Source organism: Brachyhypopomus gauderio, unplaced genomic scaffold (genome assembly GCF_052324685.1).
Source record: "Brachyhypopomus gauderio isolate BG-103 unplaced genomic scaffold, BGAUD_0.2 sc68, whole genome shotgun sequence".
Classification (NCBI taxonomy): Eukaryota; Metazoa; Chordata; class Actinopteri; order Gymnotiformes; family Hypopomidae; genus Brachyhypopomus; species Brachyhypopomus gauderio.
In genome coordinates, this window is record NW_027506889.1 from 1,509,304 (window position 1) to 1,524,303 (window position 15,000).

The window sequence follows — 15,000 nt, forward strand, 5'->3', positions numbered from 1 at the left end:
GTACTAAGACCAGTGTAATTGTTCTAGTCCTCCATCTTCAGGTGTGTGTGTGTGTGTGTGTGTGTGTGTGTGTGTGTGTGTGTGTGTGTGTGTGTGTGTGTGTGTGTGTGTGTGTGTGTGTGTGCGTGCGTGCGTGCGTGTGTGTGTGTGCGTGCGTGCGTCTTTGTGTGTGTGTGTGCATGTGCGTGCGTGTGTCTTTGTGTGTGTGTGTGTGCATGTGTGTGCGTGCGTGTGTGTGTGTGTGTGTGTGTGTGTTTGTAATGGAGAAGAGGTGCTGAGTAGAGGACTTTCTGTACATTCTGGACCTTGAAGTCGTGGATAGAAAAGTGTCCCCCAAGCATGGTCAGATGAAGACGTGTGTTTGTGAAAAGCTTCTCTTCTCTTCTCTCTCCGTTCTCTCCCTCCCCCTAAATCTCATTAACTTTCTTGCTTTCTAATTCTCACGTATCCATCTCTCTTGCTCTCCCTTCTGATAGTGGCTTGTTCCTTTTGTAACCCCAGTGAATATATTGCGCAGAATGAAATTTTACACTTGAACTCAGACTTTGGAACCTCGAACTCAGCCACATTATTGCACACAAGGGAGAGGAAAGCTCAGTGAATGACATTCAGTCATTTCCTATTACCTGTAACCTTAGCCCTGGTTAGAGATGTTAGATTCATTCCACACACTAAACTCCCATCAGTCCTTGGTGAAGATGACTCGGGAGCTTTGTGCCACAGTGACATTTCCTGCCTACTGGAACATTAGCAGCGCTGTTAGTGTCCTGAGCTGCTGAGTGAGAAGCATGTGTTCATCCTCCACTGTGGTGTTGAGTGGTGTTGAGTCGTGTTGAGCTCTCCCCGCAGGGTCTGGTGTTGGGCAGAGGGAAGCAGCAGGTGATGGATCCTCCAGATATCTCAGGACTTGTTTCAGATGAATGCTTGATGTTCAGTTTCCACCTATGAATTTGTGAATTTATTCGCTATGTCCGTCCTCTCTCTCTCTCTCCCTCACCATCTCTCTTCCCTCTCTCCCTCCCTCTCTCTCCCTCACCATCTCTCTCTTCCCTCTCTCCCTCTCTCTCTCTCCCTCACCATCTCTCTCTTCCCTCTCTCCCTCTCTCTCTGTCTCTCCCTCACCATCTCTCTCTTCCCTCTCTCCCTACCTCTCTCTCTCCCTCACCATCTCTCTTCCCTCTCTCCCTCCCTCTCTCTCCCTCACCATCTCTCTCTTCCCTCTCTCCCTCTCTCTCTCTCCCTCACCATCTCTCTCTTCCCTCTCTCCCTACCTCTCTCTCTCCCTCACCATCTCTCTCTTCCCTCTCTCCCTCTCTCTCTGTCTCTCCCTCACCATCTCTCTCTTCCCTCTCTCCCTCCCTCTCTCTCTCCCTCACCATCTCTCTCTTCCCTCTCTCCCTCCCTCTCTCTCTCCCTCACCATCTCTCTCTCCCCTCTCTCCCTACCTCCCTCTCTATATATCTCCCTCTCTTTTCGTGTCCCTCTCCCTCCCTCTCTCTCTGTCTCTCTCCCTCTCACTCCTTGTCCTCCCCCTCTTCCTCCCTCCCTCCCTCCCTCCCTCCCCCTGGTTTACCTCTTCTCCACTACCTTGCCACCTGTGGGTGGGTTTACATTTGCCTTGATTCAAAAGGAAACCCCTACTGTGTCCTTGAAGTGAAAAGCTGAGATTATTTTCAGGAGAAAAATCCATAAAAGTTCTCACTCTCACTTTACGTCTATCCGTCTGCCTATCATCTGTCTCTCTCTCTCTCTCTCTCTCAGTCTTCCAAGTCACACACAAGCATACACACACAAATATATACAGGCACACACAAACACTTTTTAACTTTCTTATGAAAGGAGGTGTCGTCATTTGACCTTTACCAGATGAAAACATGTTCATAAAGACATGAGGACTTTGTAATACAAATTTCACCTTATATGTTTGGCATATTTAGTGGTCATATTTAGTGAAGTTTTTCAACATCTTATCTGAATTACTTAGAGGCATGAGGGATTTCTGTAAAACCAGAAAGAGCATTAATTAAACACACACACACACACACACACACACATTATGGCGACAATGCTGTGCACACATTATGGCGACAATGCTGTAGTCAAACATCTTCAGTCAGTCTTTGGTCGGACCGTGAGGACATACATGTCATGGAGACAAGTCACGCCTGTCTACTCTACACAAGAATATCCTGACTCCACTTTAGTCAGAGACCTCTTCAGGTGCGCTAAGAGGAGGAATGTGCATTGTGCTATCGTCCCCGTCCAGTGGAAGCAGATTGGGGTGATTGAGTGGGGTGGGGTGGAGTCTCAGTAGTGTACAGTGTTGACATGGTTGGCCATCAGAGATGTTAGAAATTTCATGAGATTTAAACCAAAACTGCTGTCAGCAGCACAGGGGAGTTGTCAGGAGAGTAAAACAGCACATAGGACTTGTTTGACATTTTCATAAGAATGTCACAATTTTAAAATCTTTTATTATTATTATTATTTAGAAAAATATGCTGACAGTAAATGCTGCCTTTTTAAATGGCAGGCTATTTACTTTTTTCAATAAAAACATTTGGATTGAAAAATATTTTTGTTGTGTTGCAGCACAAATTAACATTACTAGGCAAATGCTGTTAAAAGTGTGAAAATTTGTGACATTAACTAAATAGCAATAAGTAATTATTAATGATTCATACATTCATTAGAAATATTAATAAGAAAAACATTTCTCAGAGATACTCAAAAGATATTACTTGTGTAAATATTTGTGTCATTATTTATGTAAACCAGTGTTTTCAGACATATTTACATATATTAGTAAATAGCTACCTTACATAGATAACATATTTACATATATTAGTAAATAACTACATTACATAGATATATTTACATATATTACTAAATAGCTACCTCACATAGCTATCATATTTACATGTTAGTAAATAGCTACCTCACATAGATATCATATTTACATTTATTACTAAATAGCTACATCACATAGATATCATATTTACATATATTAGTAAATAGCTACATCACACTACTAACACATTCACATACATTAGTTATACAGTTATACATTAGATTTTAGTGAATATTGAAACAAAAGGAAGCTGTCTCCACATGACACAGCTTTATTTATTAGCAGAGTGAGGAATGACTAAATGGTCATGGTCAGGCTAAATGGTGCCGACGCCCCCCCACGCTGGAGCACACTGGGGGCGGGGCAGTCTCTACATCACACTACTGCTGATGGACTTGGGCAGCGCACTGCTCTTGAGTGTAGCTGTCTTCAGGACAGCTCTGCCCTCAGTGCTGCTCTGATCACCAGCTGAGGGAACTGGACCTGGACATTTCCATCCTTGGGAATCTGTCAATCACCCTGATCCTCAACTCAGAAGTGCCTCGGGCTTGCTGCTGTAGCCCAGGACGTGATGCTGTCTTTACCCAACATCCACAATTGAGAAGAACAACCACACTGCCACTTTAGCTGATGGATCCACTGTGGTTCGTCTAATTAGCAAAGGTGATGAAACTCTATGCAGACGTGAAGTACGAGCAATGGTGGCCAGGTGAGGCCTTGAAGCCGCATGGTGTTGAAGGCCACTGAGACCACCACTGCAGTGGTGGGGTTTTGGTTTATACTGTTAGCAGACCAGTTTGCACTGGTGGGGTTTTGGTTTATACTGTTAGCAGTGTCTCTGGGGCTCCAGATCTCAGATCAACCTCCTGCTTAGTCTTTATAAAGTGGGATGGGATTGTACTGCAGGTGGATCTCCAGATGGATGCCAGTCAGGTACAGTGGGGCACCATCCCAGGACAGGACAACCACACAGCAGCTCCGTCTGGAGGAACGTTGCCTGCTCACCCACATCTATAACCCTGGGTGTTCCACTAAGGCCGTGGTAATACTAGAGAACCCAGAATACACAGGCTGCTGAAGGTTCTCAGCCCAAAGCTCTAGCACATGCTAGCATGTATGCACCATGTAGTCTTCGTCCTAAATCAAGCAGGTGTAGTCTTCCTCCTAAAGCACGCTGGTGTAGAGTACAGTGTAGTGTCACATGGTTAGTGCCGGAACGCTTGCTCACACACCTGCTCTTCACACACACACCTGCTCTACACTTTGCCTGGGGACTGCCTTGCTAACATGGTTTCACTCCCAAATTACTGGACTTTTAACACTGATAAAATGTACAGTATTCATTCCATGCTGGTATTTGGTCATCTGACAAAATGAAATGAGGTGATTCTAGTAAGAATTCAAGTGCAGTTGTTACATATGTCCTATAAAGGCATCATGACTCTATTTTAAATAGACTCAGTCATCTTCATTCTATTCCTAAACAATTGGATGAATCCAAAATCTTTTCCAATAAACATTAAAATGTTGAGAAAGTAAAAGTGCAAACTTTAATGATGGTGAAATTCTGCTGAGCAGAATTCCCCTCAGCCCTTCTACAAGGCTGGGGCAAGCATTTAGTTCACACTAAAGTGCACTAGTAGTGTCTAGAGAAGTCTAGAGAACACATCATGTATGTTGGCTCACTTGCAAACACACTACAACTATATTGTCAATTAATGAATAAAGAATTAGTTGTTGTTTCTAGTTAGTGGAGCCACTTTAGTTAAGGATTCTGTTGCTTCAGGACAAATAGTATCATTTTTCTGAATATTGAGTTAGTTGTTCAATATAGCTATATAGATCCTATGGCAAATGACAGATCATATATTGAGTAATCAACATGGCTGAAGTTTCTGCACTGAACCGTAGTGATGGAGATCTGATGATTCTACTGCCCTGATGAACCAGCATCATCAGGCTTTATTAATGCGGAGTTCAGTAAAAAGACTGCGGGGTAAAAAGAGCCCATCAGCCTCTTGGCTCTCTGACTCCACCACCCCCACCCTCACAGGTCATGGAGGACACGTTTCCACCTTAGTGCCCGTGCCAGTCCTGCTCCTTCCTCTGCCTGCGTGCTCACCCTTGCTTCGTAGCCCGAAGCCATAAACGAGGCGTCGCCGAGCGTCCAAACCTTGCCGTGATGTCTCAGCAGTGTAGCAAATTAAAATGGACCTACCGCATGCCGTCCCACCGCAGGAAATGAGGGAGAGCCCGGGCTGAGCGTGGAACGGTCCCAGTGTGACCCTCCACACGGGCGGCGCTCCGCCCTGCGTGGGCTGCGTCTGCTCTCTGGCGTCGGGCCCGGCGCTCGGGCTGGGCTCCCTCCGTCCTCTCCCGGGCCAGAGCCGCGTCCAGGAGGCGGCTGGAAGAGACTCGTCGCCAGACAGCAAGTCTTAAACTGCTAACAGGGTCCTGCCTTAATAGACCACTTGAAGGGGATGGAGAATTTGGAGGGAGTGGGCACTTAAATCTATAATGTATAAACAGACATCATACCACCATTATTGGTAATGGCTTTTCTGACAGATCCTCTGTGTATGTTTATGCGCAGGCACAGGTTTTTATGTGTGTGTGTGTGTGTGTGTGTGTGTGTGAGAGAGAGAGAGAGAGGGAGAGGGAGAGTCTGGACGTTATATTGGCTGATGTGCTGTTTTCTGAAGTTTTCATTGGGGGGTGGATACATTAGCTTTATGTATGGGTGGCATTCTCAGAGCACCAGAGTTTACAGCCATTTATAACTCCAATCAAACACCACTTGTGCTGTATTGCAGATGGCTGTAACTATGGATGTGGCCTCATCATTTTTACATTAGCTATTATGACTAATAATTAATAATGCATTATGCTTTAATCATAACTCACCTTAGCTCTCAATCGTGATTCCATATATAGTTCATTTTTCACACATCTCTTAACCTTCACATTACTCACGCACGGTTATCACGTCTGAGGCAGAAGTGTCCGCTTCTTCTTCAGAGGCATGAAATGGCAAACGTGGCTCTAAAGGCGAGATTCTTCCTTTCCTTTGTGTTTTGTTTTTAATTGAGTAAAATGTGATTCATTCATTGTCAACTTTGGAAAACGAAACGGAGTACGTGAATTCTTTGTGAGCATTTTGATAATCGGATGTTTGGCACGGCCGAATGTTGGGTGACATACCAGAAGAGTGGGATGGACGGAGCGTTCCTGGAATGCCGGGCCCGTCTTCCACGCAAGGTCCCTTCCGCCGGAGCGATAAACGGCACTGGGAATTGTTTCATTGAAAATTCACGGCAAATGAATTGGCTGAGGACCGCACGAAGCCGGAGCAGTGTGGGATTAGGCTGATTGAACACTTCACTAAGTGAGATGACTACTTTAAAGATCAATTTACACATCGCACTGTGTATTGATCAGGCTCTTTGCAGGCCCCAGGTTTCTTGGGGAGAGCATTTCAATTAAACTGTACAGGGAAACAGGGCAGAGTGGAGATACACGGCTGATGGCATGAGGAGAAAACTCCCATTTATTGTTGTTTTGACAAACTGCTAATTTAGTAAATCACACTACTGTGTTTCCTATCATACATTAAGCAACAAAATGATTCAAACAAATTTTTAGAAATGTGTTATTTACAATGTCCAGGCACATTTTAAACTGTGATATTCAATTTGTATTTATTCAATTGATTTACTCAACCACACAAGAACATCACTTTCATAAGGCCATGCCTTCTCACCACACACACACACACACACACACACACACACACACACACACACAGTAGAAAGAAATGGAGAAAGAAAGACCAAAAGGAGGTGGTATTTGTTTTGTGGGTGGGACTGTGGTTCTGGTCGATGGACGGCACTTTCACACCTCTGTGTGAGTCATAGTCAACGCAATGGACAGCAGTTTGCAGACTAAATCAATCAGCCAATCAGCTTCTCCATTCTGCTGGAGTCTTTTAACTGTGAGGGTAATGACCCAAACGGAGCCATTATCCGCGCTGACGCCTTCTCCTGTTTAACTCCCTGAAACATTTTAGTTGTTGCTGTGCCTACTGGAGATTCAGTGAAGGACACACTAAGCTTGTTTGATTTAAAACCTGTGTCACTCTTGAGGTGTGTATTGTACAGTGACACTCTTGAGGTGTGCATTCTGAACTTTTTGTGTATGTAGCATAATTTTGGTGTCTTGGCATGAGATCACACACAAGAACAGTTGTCTCCATGACAGCAGGAGACGGTAGCTGAATGATTTGGTGCATGGCGTTGGAGTTAACGCATGCATGAGGTTCTTATCTAGCTAAAAAGGGGAAGAAGCCTCATTTTTTTGCATGACTCCGTGCATGGATCCCCAATCAGAGATGTTCTGTTAAAGAGGTACTCAGGTCAAGCAGCTGGTATTTATTATGGACGTACAGGGAAAGCCATGGAATCGACTGACAAGGGATGCTTATACATAATTACATCTGCTTTAGCTCAGGGCCAGATGGCTCGGACAAAGGACGGCCACACTTCTCTCGCAGAGAGCCACAGCCTCCGAACTGAGAGGACACTCGCAGCCATTCCTCATCATTTCCTGGTGTCTGCTTAGCTTGGCAGATAGCGCTGAACGTAGGAGGTGGGGGGGGGGGTGTCCTCGGAGCGCCAGATGTGTGCGGGGGCCATAGTCGGCTCAGTCTGAGCTTTGAGTTACGCCGTAATGGGCTCTAAATCAGGACTTCTTAAGCCCAGTCTGGGGAGTTCCCTAAATGCTACACCGTATAGAGTTTTTCTTGCTCGGAGACGTGCGGTTCAGTTCGTGAATAAGGGCTTGATAATGAGCTAATGAGACGGGATGGGGGAGTTGCAGTGTGGGAGCGGCGTGGCGCGGGACACATCGATCTGCCTTGAGCTGAACTAACGTCCCGCAGGGCTGGAGGAACGTGAGTCTTCCGGACCCCACGTGTGGAGCACGTGTGTGCGTAACGGTCCGCTCAGCAAACGGCTGTGTGCAGGAATCTGCACAAGTGCACATGAAAGGCTAGTAATGGGCGGCTTTCAGGAATACGCCACGGCTGGGTCACCCTGTCCCTTCAAAGTGTCCATCAAAGTCTTGCATGAGTGCAGGACAGTGTCCTGTGATGCATAACACCTATGTTGTCGACGTCCTGCTTCAAATGCATGCGGCTGAGATGTAAGGGACATCTTAAACGTTGTCTGAGCCATTTTACAGATCTCACGCCACTGTGCTTGCCGTGGCTACAAACACGTACCACCACATATCTTTTTATAGTTCATCCAGGAATATACAAAGTCAGACCTTTCAGAGGCCTCGGTGCAGATCAAATGCCCAGGTGAGTGGTGGTATGACCATTTGACCCTCAACCATCGCACATGTGTGCACACACGTACACACACACGCACACACACACACACACACCAAACATGCACAGGTGTCTTTTGCTTGTGTCAAAATCACTGAAGCTTCAGTATCTCCAGAGAAGCATGATTGCAGTGTAAGCTCCCTTTCTCAATCTCCCCCTCCTCTCTCTCCAGTCTCTCTCTCTCTCTCTCCTGTCTCTCTCCTGTCTCTCTCTCTCTCTTGTCTCTCTCTCCTGTCTCTTTCTCCCTCCCCTCTTTCTTCCTTGTCCAATAATATGAAGTATGACATGCTGTCTGAGTGAAAGCATTGTTTTCTGTTGAGTTATGATCCATGAGGGTTTCCTGGAGATTAGCTTATAGCTGTTGAGCTAACACAACACAACAGATGGCCTGTCCAGCCATTCGCCCTCTCCATAGCTACCATCAAGATGAAGGCACCCAAATGGATGCCGGTACTAGTCAGGCGGTAGGCGCAGTCTCTGTTCTCCTGCGCAGAAGAATATTTCTCCAGCTAACGGCCCTTATCGTGTAATGACGGTGACCTCCGGATGACCTCCAGGGACTGCCGTGCCGTTTCCGTTCTGAAGGGCAGTCAGGCCTGTTTGTACAAAGTGCCTTTCCAGTGTCATGTTTCAAACAGACGGAGTGTCTGTCATTAAATAATTTATTCGTATAAAGATGTCTTGACATGCTATTTAAGATTTATTGGATTAAAAAGCACCGTGGAGGGATGTCTGACATGACGGCTGGAGAAGTGAATGTGAAATGTGCTCTTCACAATCTTTCAGGCCACATTTTCTTTTTTAGCGAACACAAATTACTGTTACATGTGATAAATCTGGCAGCTGTTTTCTCTCAAATTCTTATATTTGATAACTCATGGAAAATGATGAATGGTACTGCCCCTCACACAGTGGTCTGGTTTCAATTAGAACCTTCTAGAAGCTCCGGGAAGGGCTAATAGCTGGACTGAAAAATCACATATTACTCTAAATTATCCAGTGCAGTGTTTTGATAACCTTACTTGAATACAACCATGGTATTCTTTTGTGGGTTTGCTTGAAGCTCTCTGTTCAGCTCTCATAACAAATCTTTGGGATTTAAGTGGTGGTCTGAAAAATGAGTGGAGTGAAAGTGTGTTTGGGGGGAGGTGAGGTAGGACCGGCTCTCTCACCATGCCTTTTACATCTGTTCCTCATTTCTCTGTGTCGCCAAGGACAATGCAGAGATGTGCAACCCAATACCCAGAGGTGAACTTCAACTATTTCTGGCTAACTTGTACCTTTGACATTTTACAGGTCTGAAACGTACAGATGTGAAGTCACTTGGACATGTATTTATGTATTTATGGATATAAATACATAAATAGTGCCTTTGGGAATTGTGTTATTTGTGTAAAGTAAAAGTTTCCATGCATAATTTTCTGGGGTGAAATCCTACATAAATATCAGCAGCTCACCAAATTTGCCTTTTCCGCGGTGTTGTATTAAAGCGCTTGTGATTCACGTCCGGCGTATCACGCGTCGCCGTTACACGCCGCACAGCTGAGGACACAAACGTGTGCGAGTGCCTCCCACGTCCCCTACTGAGAGCATGGGTCACTTCCAGTTACGCTATTCCTATCCAACATGTCTGCTTTTCATCGTATTTCACCACATATAAAACAGAATCCAAACAGAATCATATTTGAAATATCAAATATTTTCTTATTCAAGCTATATCCTCAGAAATATTCTGTTAATAAAGGTACTATACCAGTATAGGGGAAAAGATTCCTTAATATTTTAGACTGTTATTTAAATTACTGTAGCCATAACAATGACAGTAGATGTCAATAAAACGCTTCTGTGGGAGCGTATATTAAAGAGAAGCTTCAGCACGGTGTGCAGCTCTGTGAAAAGATGATAGCGTAGTGACAGAGAGGGCAGCCATGTGCTTGAACAGCACTTCAACACATTGGTCTGCCGCTGGAAAACGGCATAAATAAATAAAGTTTATTGTGTTGGAGTGGTAGAAGAAGCGTTTAAAAGACCGCCACGCCATCACAGTTCACCTGTGCCGTGACCGCACTGCTACCTGGACAAAACGTCATCCGGTTACATCGAACATGTCAAAACTAATGTTATGCCGTTAAAATATATTTCAGCCCTTCTTTTTTTTTTTTTTTTACATTTCATATCCTCCCCTGTGTAATTCAGCTGAGCATACTGTGATAGCATTACAGCCCCCCAGACAGTCATCAGCGCGGGGAGGAAAAGTTGGTGGTGGGGGAGGTTACAACCCACTGATCCTTTCTCCCTCTTGCTTCCTGCACCAGACATTTTCCTCCTCTTTTTGGAGGCGGGTGGGGGGGGGGGGTCCTAAATACCTGATTATCCTACATTTAGGAGTGTGGGGTGGGGGGGAGCAGCTGGATTGTAATCAATCCTTTTAAAAATCACAGCGTGCACCACACAGCTCCTCTCTCTCCGGCAGGATAAATGTGACACAGGGGCCCCGATCCCAGTCCTCTGATGAATCACTCCCGGCTTAATGATTACGGGAATTGTCATCGACTGATCATCAGTCTCCATTTATTTCAAATCAACGTCAGGAGTTTGTAGGGCCCGGCCGAGTGGAGTGCGTGCGCGGACGTGCGTGCGTGCGTGAGTGTGTGCATGTGTGTGTGTGCGTGTTTTGTGCTTGTAGTTTTCTCTAGATTGCTTCTCTCATGTTCAGAACTCTGCATTGAGGTCATGTTTCATGTGTGTTTGTTTGTGTGTGAGCACGTGCGCGTGCACGTGTGTGCATGTGCACGTGCGTGCGTGTGCACGTGCGGGGGTAATTGCTGTAGTTCCCGGCGAAGTGGTGTTTGTGTAGCCTTCTCGTATGCCTTGTGTCGACCTCATCAGTGAACACAAGCTGTTCCTCTTTCCCTCTATATCATTCCTCTGCTTTCAGTCCTGTTCACGCAGTCTCTCACGTGCACAGTCAGTAGGAGCACTCTCTTACCCTCCATCTACATCAATGTAGTGATCACTACACACACACACACACACACACACACACACACACAGTGTCTGTACACCCTCATATGAGGTCACTAGCTAATATCCACTGTAGAGTCCACAGCTCTGACATTAGGTAGACTCCCAGGTGTGTGTGCTAGGGGAACGGCCCAGATTAAAGAGAGAGGTTTTCACACAGCGCTGAATTCCCCACCCCCCCCACCCCCCTAAATGCCTGAACCATTTACTCACGGCAGCATCACACACACATCTGATCCGTCCGTCAAAAGCTCCCCTCCACTTCATTAAGTGAGCCACGGTAGGCCTTGCTGATCAAACACGCCCAAATCTGAGAGTATATTTGAGCACAGAAAAAGCATCAGAATGGCCTGGGATTTAGAGGGGGGAAAAAAAAAGTTTTGTAAGCCAGTCATCAGAGTGCAAATGTCTGCTGGCAAATGTCGCTGGGGCAGAGTGCACACAGCAGAGAGGAGATTCAGCAGTTATTTTATTAGCTCCCCCAGCGGAGAGCCCCCCCCCCACCTCCACCCTCACCCCCACCCCCACCCCCACCACGCCTGCTTCCTCAGACGCGTGGTCCCTGCTTTCATGCCACTGCTACACTTTCTCAGGAGCCTGTTGACTGACAGAAACAGAGTCATTCTACTTGTGTAAGTCAGGTCAGGTTTTACTACATTCTGTCATAACAGACCTGCTTTTGACCAAAGACCAGGTGTGAGCTGGAAGTGTTTTGATAGTTTATCTTTTTTTCATATTTAAATAGATTTTTAAATGGTGCTTCTGAAACCATAAATATAACTAAAGCATGAGATGTGCATTAAACTACTGTAGTCTGTTAGGTGAAGTTTTATAAAAAGCATTAATATCGCATATATGTAACGAGTTTAACAATCATCCACTTCCATTTACATTAATGGTATTATGAAAATTTCCTTTGAAATGAGCTAAAAAATAAGATAAATGCACATTAAACCAAACTCAAACCTCTTCTATTCATTTGTACGCACATTAATGTCATAGTTAGGTCACCTACAGTGGATCATGTAAGTGTAATATTGGATCATGTAGGTATAATAATGAATCATGTAATTGTAAGATTGGATCATGTAAGTATAATAGTGTTGTAATAATGACCTCACAGAGGTCATTACCTACATTTATCTGTGTACATATTTAAAACTTACAACCATTTTTGGTCTAAATCTCTGGTGAACAGGCATGCTAATTTAGCTGTACACCTAAACGTATTCCCACTTGACATAAAATTATTTTTGACATGAAAATATATTTTTTTGACATTTTCCTCTGAGAGTGTCATTTATGTCAGGGTGTTGGCTGTGTGGAGAACCTCTGTATAGAGATGTTGCTACTGCACACAGCGAGATAAATTGAGAAGAGAAGCATGGCGTGATCACTGCACAGACAGCTTCTTTTCATCTCCGTCACCTGGCAAACATCTCCGTCGTTGGGATGCTAGGATGAAGCTAAGCCATACTTCGTTTGTTGACATCTTTTCTAGAGGTTTTTTGATAGAGGTTAAGGTAGCGCATCAAGATCTTATCTTATTAAATATGTCAAGAGATGTTCCACTGTATACTACCGTGTGATTTAAATATTGGGGAAAAATACCTTTTTATTTATTTAAGATTTATTAATATAGCACAATTACACAAGGAAATTCAAGATCCTGTCCAAATAAAAATGAAACATTAACAATTTATTTAAAAACATAATTAAAGACTTTAGACTTAATTTTAGATTTAAAGATCATTGAAAAGTGCACTACTCCTTGTAATAATTTAATAACTCCTTGTAGTAATAAAAGTCGTCTTTGGGCTCTATTAAAAGCTCCATTATAAATGTTTTTAACCTGGATTAAAGAATGAGTCCATTTGGAGCCCGTCTCAGCTCTTCTGTGAGTTGGTGGGCATGAATGTCATGTGGTTAAAAAATGTTATTTTGAAAATCATTTCCCATAAATTACGTGAATAATTACGTCAACACACTGGCCAGCACAATGCAGGCTACAATACAGAAAAAAAGGGCTTCTGAAATATTCTGAAATATTATTATTGCAAATGCTGATGTTGTGAAAACAGGAAATAAATGATGTATTATTCAGCTGTGGTCTGACCTAGCATTGGGGTGGGCAGCCTCCTTTAATGGGCAGAGAAGGTTCTGGAGCAGATCTCACGTTAATGAGTGGGTGGGTTTTTAGTCTGCAGCACAGGTTAGACTGGGACACTCTTTGGGCTGGGCTGCTTTGTTCTTGGCGTTGTACATGTCTGGACACACCACAGTTAGTTTGCTTTCAAGAGTGACTTGGAGTGAAAATTCTATTTGTTGGTATTTTTTTCTACATATTTATTTATGTAGAAGAAACGTATTTATACGTTTGTTTGTTTATTTCTTTTTTACAAAAGGAATCTACCTTCATTTTGAACTAATATTTTATCATTTCCGACATTGACTTTCATTTGTGTTTATTTTTCTTCTTTATTTTTTGTTTCTCTAGATGAATGTTTCTAGCTTCTGCTGTGGTTCTTAAGTCTGTATCCTGTATCAGGTCCACTGTCTCGCTGTCCAGATGTGGGGATTTTAATCATCAGGATTTTAAGTCACTTGGTCGCGAGTGTTTCCTTCGGTCTCTCCCTGGCATTCCCTGTCTCTCTCTCTCTCTCTCTCTCTCTCTCTCTCTCTCTCTCTCTCTCTCTCTCTCTCTCTCTCTCTCTCTCACTCTGTCCAACTCACTGGGGTATTGGTGGTGATCTTCATCCCCACGTTGCCTGTCCTTAGCCCTTAGCAACAGCTCCCACCGGTGTGGGAAGCCCGTTCTGGAGTTAAGGCACCAGAGACGATTTGGCGTGCAGGTTAATGTTGTCTTTGACGCCGCTGAATTACCCTGATGAAAATAGACCAATTGACCCCATTAATTTCATCCTCCACGATTATGCTCGGGCCCAAGACAGCAAAACAATAAATCACAATTAAGAGAGTCATGCAGACTCCGGGTTCACCGAGTCTCGGAGGGCCGTGTGCGAGCTCTGGGACGGAGGAGACCCAGGTACGGTGGCGGTGTGTGGGGGCGGGGGAGCGCTTGGGACCACAGGCCTGCGTCATTTACATGGTTCAGATGACAGAGGGACCATTAAACCGGCTGTTGTGTGGATGCAGGGGAAACGGCACGGCGCGTGTAGTGATCACAAACCTCGCTTGATTAGAGGACACACACAGGGTCTTACGCAATCATTGATTCATAAAATGTACCACTGTTGTTTAATACGCTATATGTATATGTTTTACTTGGTAGCTTTACATGAGATTTAAATTAGTAATTTAAAAGAAAAAGAAATTACACCATTGATGGACAAAATTTTAACAATAATGAATGTTTTTCCCCTTTAATTCTGATGCAAATATTGTTGTATGAATATGTTAAATAATTCCACAATTATATATCTCATAAAATGTTTTAATAATAACATTATTTATTGTTCATGATTTATTGAGAAGGCCCATGTGTGGGATGTCCCGTTTAAGTGTTTCATAGCTCGTTAAACAGTACTAATGTCATACACAGACTACCTTCTTCATATCTCATTCCTGAACAAAATTTGACCACACAGTGAGGCACAGAGAGAGTTGATCAGCAATGATCTGAACTGATGTGAACTGACAAAGATCTGAATTTGTCTGAAGTGTTTTTCTATTTTAAAAATTGATTCATAAAGATGAAAATCAGGATTAATTTTGC